The 6,795-nt window shown below is 45.2% G+C and overlaps 1 long non-coding RNA gene across 1 annotated transcript; it reads right to left on the minus strand.

Moving 5' to 3' along the window:
- Positions 1-4,969: 4,969 nt before the first annotated feature.
- Positions 4,970-6,505, minus strand: LOC144307834 (uncharacterized). The gene is made up of 3 exons (XR_013374537.1): positions 6,417-6,505; positions 5,528-5,674; positions 4,970-5,050 (listed from the first exon to the last, which is right to left on the minus strand). It is a non-coding gene; the product is annotated as an uncharacterized LOC144307834 (long non-coding RNA).
- Between the last annotated feature and the right edge of the window lie 290 nt (positions 6,506-6,795).

Consider the following 6,795-nt stretch of genomic DNA (forward strand, 5'->3'; position numbering starts at 1 on the left):
GATCACATCCTGTGGCAAAGGCAGATGCTCAACCACTGAGCCACCCAGGTGCCCTGTTTTTACTGTTTTAACTACTGTCTGTCTCTGCTTTTTTTTTTTTTAACAAAGGTTGGAGTGGGAATGGGGTGTGATTGCTAATGGATATGGAGTTTCTTTTTGAGGTGATGAAAATATTATAAAATTGATGGTAGTGATTATTGCACAGCTCTTTGTACACACTAAAACCCATCCAATTGTATACTTTAAAGGAGTGAATTTTATGGTATGTGAATTATATCTCAATAAAGATGTTAAAAAATTGGCAGTGTCTGGATTTGAACCCAGGTCTAGCTAACTCTAAAGCTCACACTCTACACAAGACTGTTTAGCCCCCACCCTGGATGTGCCTGATAAATGCAGTGCTGTCATTAGGGCTACTGTTTGGATTATTCAGTGGAGGGAAGAGTTCATGATTGACAAGATCACTTTGGGAGGGCTTTGGAAGTTCATGGACTTGAGGAACAATCACCACAGCCCAGAGCAGTTGTCGACTGCCCCAAAGCAAGACTGTATTCGCAGGGATTCTATAATCAGATTTTAACTATGAGGGGAAGCCAGAACTGCTGACTGACACTTGTCAGCCTAGGGACATAGAGCTCTTCAGTGACTTTCCATTTCAGGACCCGGGAAATGTCACTGGACTGGGTCTTGCCTACAAGCTTCTCAGCACCAGGTGTAGGCCATCCTCTGCTCCCTGGGTGCTGGCAGAATTCCAGGAGGAGCTACCACAGACTTAGAAATGACTGAAGGCAGAAAGGATCCTAGGCATCACCCCAGTTCCACCATATGGCTCCTGGCAAGACTGTAGCCAGTGCCTCCACCTGTGTCAACACAGGAGCCTCACCACACCAGCCTAGTGGATGCCTGAGGCTTGTTTATCCTAGCCAGTCAGGACATCAGGCAAGATGCCTATGGCATGGCACTCTCTTATCAGACATGAGCCCAAGAGAAAGAGAAAAAGCTGTGCCTAGGCAACCAGAAGGACCATTTTATTTATCCGAATTAAACTCCGAATTCCCACAGGGACAGAGGCCATACAAAGAATTTTGATTCCTGGGATCCCTGGGTGGCTCAGCGGTTTGGCGCCTGCCTTTGGCCCAGGGCGTGATCCTGGAGTCCTGGGATCGAGTCCCACGTCGGGCTCCCGGCATGGAGCCTGCTTCTCTCTCCTCCTGTGCCTGTGCCTCTCTCTTTCTCTCTCTACATCTATCATGAATAAATAAATAAATCTTTAAAAAAAAGAATTTTGACTCCTTTCCCTCAAGTCATTATGTCATACTTCTCAGACAATCTCTGCAAAAATGGCCTTTCCCTTCCCCAGCACAAGATTCCCCTTGGCCTTGGGTCCCTTGTAACAACAGTAACTGCTGATCGGGCACTTACTATGTGCCAGCTACTCTTCTAAGTCCTTATGCTTCTTATCTAATTCACTGCAACATTACCAGAGATAGGTGGCCCCATTTTGCAGAAACGGAATCTGAGACACAAAGAGGCTGAGTACCTTGCCCAAGTTTACACAGCTAAATGGTGGAAATGGGCTTTGAATTCTGGCAGTCTGGCTTCAAGCCCATGTTCTGAGTCGCTCCTCTAGCATCTGTATCTCTGACCAGATACCTATGTGTTGGCCTCATTTGGGAAGGAGCTTTAAGAGAGGTACAAATGCCTTTTGTACTGTTAACCAAGCCCAAGTGTGAAGGCAGCCTGGAGACAACCTCCGGGATTCCACCACTGCAAGGAGGGCTACCTCCTCATCTATCTCGCCACAGCTTATTTACTCAGAGCAGCCCATTCCACAGCCCATATCTGTTATAATTATGATCCTCTGACCCTGCCACTGGTCCATCCCACTCGGCTCTTTTGTGAAGTGAGCTGCAGGAGGGCAGAACTCAGAAGGGCATCATATGCCATTGCTCTAGCCCAGAGCATCACCAGCAATAGGCACACCAGTCTGTCAGTTTTAGGTTTTCTCAGCCCTGGGGTCCCTGCAGCCCACCAGAGGGCACTGTGATTATTTAATTAAGAGACCTACTACCAAGCCTGAGGAAGTGGGGGATCCCCAGAGGTTTTAGCTCACTTCAAGGTAGTTTCACCAGGCAAACCCAGAGAAATTCTGCCTTTTCTTCCCCCTGTCCCTCACCCATACCCACGGGTAAGCACCAGAAGACTCCAGGGCCAGGATAATTCTTTTTAGTAGCGGTCTTATTCTAAGGACAAAGACGGGTGTACAAGAAATAATCAATTTCCTTTTTTTCATTAAGTCAACCGAGGTCTGACTTATATTCTCACCTCCTAGACTCTTGGGAAATCTAGTCTCAGTTAATAATAGGTATTTTCTCCTATCACAGAGTTAGGCAAATCCTGGGGTTAAAAGTGGAACAAAAGCTTTGATGAAACCCTTCTTCTCACCGGTCATTGGTCCATGCACAGCCAGCCTTTATTCTGAATTGGACATTGCCTCATTTTGACTGGTTGGACAGTATGCCCTTCCAGTCATTAAATATTTGATCATCACCTTTGCGCTATAAGGAGCCAAGCGAAATTCCAGTTTCCTTAGTTTGGTCCCAGGTTTTCCTGGGCCTGCTTCCTGCCACTTTTCCCAGCCTCATCTTTTGCTGCACCCTCCCTCGCACTTTATGTTCCAGGAACACTAAACTACACAGAGTTGCCTGTCTATAGCATGCTACTCTCACCTCCCCTCACCCTTGCCTTTTACTCGAGGGGTTACCTCTGCCTGGGTTGCCTCCTACACTGCCTCAGCTCAAGTGCCCCCGCCTCTGAAAAGCCTTCTATAACTATGCTAGTCTGCACAAGAGGTGATCCTTCTCTGTGTTCCCACACTCTTCTTTGCCTCCTCCTGTCATAGCGCTGAATGTAGCATATTATATTTGTCTGTTTTTGTTCTGTGTCTTCCTCACAGGTCTGGGAGGAAACAGAGAGTAGAAACTACATTTGTATCTGTACCTGTTTGTACCTCCTACACCTTACTTTAAGGCGTGGCACAGTGAGTTTAACAAATAAATAATGAATTATTAAATGGAATAAATGACAGAGATGGGGCAGAGTTGAAGTCACGTTGAGAAGAAGCCCATCATAATATTCCATGAATGGAGTTATCTGATGTGACTAGAAAGGTTTTTTTTCTCCTGCACCCATCATGGGCCCCAAACATACCAAGCCAGGGTAACAGAAGGAGATCTTTTGTGATGCAACTCAAAGAGGAGATCAATATGATTATTTTAGCAGCATTACACATAGGGGGCAAGCTAAGAAACAGTCTTGTCAGTGTGAAAGGTCTGATTGTTTTATAATAGCTTGACACTGAAGCTGGACCAGTAAGGAATGCTTTCCGTCATCTCCCTTTCTACCTGCAAGGTTCCAATGACTTTTCTAGCTCCACTCAGGGGGAAACTAGATGTAACAGCATGAATGACACCCTAACCCTAAGTCCAAGGAAGAGAACAGATGACATTTTGAGGGGATAGGAAGCTTAAAAGGCCAAGGAGCCTTGGTTGGGTGGGGGAGGAAGAAAAGCCTCTCCTGGAGGAGAGGCTCCTTGAGACAACTCTGTGGGTGGCCCTTAAATGGGAGAACAAAGGCCTGCTGAGGCCTTTGATTCAGAGGAGCTAATCCCAAATTTGAGACAGGGGTGGGGGGTGGTGGTGGGGGGTGGTGGTAGGGAGGACTCTCCAGATTGCAATAGGCAACGGAGCTGAGAGTAAAGACCTATTCTTTACATTGTTATGGACTCTGTGTGTATGATTGAGCAGGTAATAGTAAGACTTTTTACCTCCAGTAAAGTGCTATATTAGCCTAATCTTCTGATATTAAAAGCTATAACAGGATTATATGATGTGGGGGTGGGGTGGCAAAGGCAGTGGATGGGCCCTGTCCAGGATTGTTAAATTGTAATGCAGAGTCTAACTGCGCCCAAAACAAAGCATACTAAAGAACTGAGTCCAGGAGTGGTCCCTGTGGCCTCTAAATTGTCAGCAAAATGGGCCTGGGGCTTAAGAGACAAAGTGGACACAGCCCAGGCAGTAATGGTGCTGGAGAGCCCCTCCTAGTAGGAGAGGAATGGGGTAGAGATAGCTGTGACCTCAGCACCAAAGTTTCTGAAGGAAGGTCACATTTGGAAAGAGGTGCTTCACCAAAGGAGCTGGGAGCCTTTTTGTGTTGAGAATAGTCTAGGCTGGTTCAAGCCTAAGATTTCTCTCAGGAAATCAGACACAGACACAGAATTTTATAGGCATTTAGTTTGCATCTGGAGATATGAACTTCTCCATGTTCCTTGAGGGATATAGTAGAATTGATTTTGAGAGAGCCAAAAAGACACTGGAGCCAGTGGGACACGGGAGACTGAAACAGGTGCCAGAGCAAGGGATGCAACCTGTGAACAAGGAATGTTACTGGGTACCAAAAGCTCTGAAGTTTGGTGGCCTGTTTGGGGGTGGGTATGCTGTAGGGAGCAGGAGGCTATAGATCACTTCCTGAGAAAGGAGTTTGAGGAGTGGTTCAGATGTGCTAAAGAATACATTTTTTTAAAGTAATTTCTTAGAGACTATGCTAAGGAAGCATATCAGAAAGCTTCCAGGGTCTCATTCATGAGGGGGTACATGTGTTGAAAGTACAAAATCCTTCAGCAATGGATGGTGGTTGAATTTAATGAAAGCATATGTCAAGTTCTTGGCCTCCTGGCAGAGAAGATTCCAATGTTTTGTTTTTTTGGGTAAGATTAAACACCTATTTACATAAGGCAGTAGAGAGGGGAGCTTAAAGCCTCATAAAGAATCAAACATTGATCAAAACTGCTGACTGGAGTTTCTTATAGACAGCTGTTGGAGACAAAAGTAGGCTGCACAGTTAGTTTAAGGTAATTGATCACTGTAACACCAACCCTGAAATCTCAATGGATTAACATAATAAAAGTTTAATGTGATCTGCAGGGATAGGGATTCTCTGTTTCCTGCTGTCATTCAGTGATCCAGCTTCATCCATCTTGTAATGCCAGCAACTTTACCACAGGTCCAAAAATTGCAAGGGAAGAGGAGGACAGTGTGAGGAAGGCACATCTAATATTAACTATCTCAATTTGTAAGTGACAGCTATCATTTCTGCTCACTTCCTATTGCCACAGAAAACCATCACGTGACCTAATTTTGATGGAAGAACACTGGGAAATGTAGTCCCTAGCTGGGCAGCTGGTTCCCAGCAGAACTTTAAACTATGGAAGGGAAGAACACATTTTTAGTGGACAGTTGGCTATCTGCCACAACCCACTGGATTTTCCCTGTTGATATAACTACTTGCTGCTGTAAGTTTGAAGTTGAGGTTCTTATAAGTGATTAGAGATAACCTGGAACAATTGAGCCTACATTTTAGGACCAAAATCAGGTTTTCATGGTTGAGGCAGAAATAGCTATGGAGACATATATGGAATGGTTGGCAGCTACACCATGGACAGTGTGGGTTAGGAACCCTTAAGCCTTACCTTAGATGAGGAAAAATCTCCCAATCTGAAGGTGCCCCAGGTTTGAACCAGCTGAGTTATGGGCTACACAGTACTGTGTGGCTTCTCCAAGACCCTCTGGAATAGATTCCCAGCAAGTTCAGAGTCTATTCCCCAAGACAAATGGGGCTGCAGATAAATGTAAAAATAGAGAGAGACCCATCACTATCATTTCATGGGAAATATCTGGCCCAAGTAGAGTGGCCACTACTGGCTATCTATCCAACATCCCCTTCTCTACAACATGTTTTTCCTAACCAGGTCTGACTGCACTGATCTGGTAGTGGAAGTAGTGGGTATGAATGGTACTATGGGGTAGAGGCTGGTTCATGAAGGGGAAGGAGCTATGCTCTTGGGTTGGGGTTTCATTAGATCTGGTGTGAGTGAAGTGGGATGTTAACAAAGGCAGAGTATAACAAAGATTGCTGAGATAGTATGGTCAGGATTGATGGTTGAGCGGTTACAAGTTGGAAAATAAGAAAAAGCATTGGAGCCAAAGGATGAGGTAAAGTTGGAAGCAGGAGGATAAACAATGAAGAATTTAGCCTGAAAAATGGAAGGTAGGACAAGGTGGGGTGTGAGGCCTGAGTGAAGGTGAGTCATTCCAGGCTAAGGTTGAGCACAGATTATTAGTTTCAGTGTCCCACTTAGAGGCTTCTGTGAGATTAGAGCAATGCCTTGCTGTGTAGCAAGTTTCAGGGGCTGACCACAGCAGTGTGGTATGCAATAGTGTAATAGTGTTGTAGGCTGGAGCCTGAGAGGACTCTGAAAACCTCTATAAACACAAAAATCAAATCCAGTCCACAACTACTGAATGATTGCTGTAGCAATAGATGGGAGGAGGCAGTGGTGACTGACAGTTTGAAAATACCCTGCTGTTTGGGGTGGCATTCTCCAGATAGATCCAGAAGCCAAAGGGAGACAAGTAGTTTTCCTTCCAGTGTTCTAACAGCTCTAGCATGGTCACATGACCCAAAGACAGCCAATCAGATTCTTCCACTGATGTCAAGAGATTATTTGTGATGGCTATATCAGAACCCAGAATGCTGGGTTGCTGGCACAGGGATAAGTGTTCAGGGTTGGCAATGTTAGTGATGGCATGTAGCAGTCTGGTGTTAAGGGAGGCTCTTGGCTAGACCTCATCTCCCTTGTTTAATGATTAGATCCCAATCTTATAGATGATTCTGTAAGTTATATTTCCCCCACATGAGGAACTTAGCTAGAACTGTTTCTGGTGTGTATAATCCAGA

The sequence above is a fragment of the Canis aureus genome, chromosome X (assembly GCF_053574225.1).
Source record: "Canis aureus isolate CA01 chromosome X, VMU_Caureus_v.1.0, whole genome shotgun sequence".
In the NCBI taxonomy this organism is placed as follows: Eukaryota; Metazoa; Chordata; class Mammalia; order Carnivora; family Canidae; genus Canis; species Canis aureus.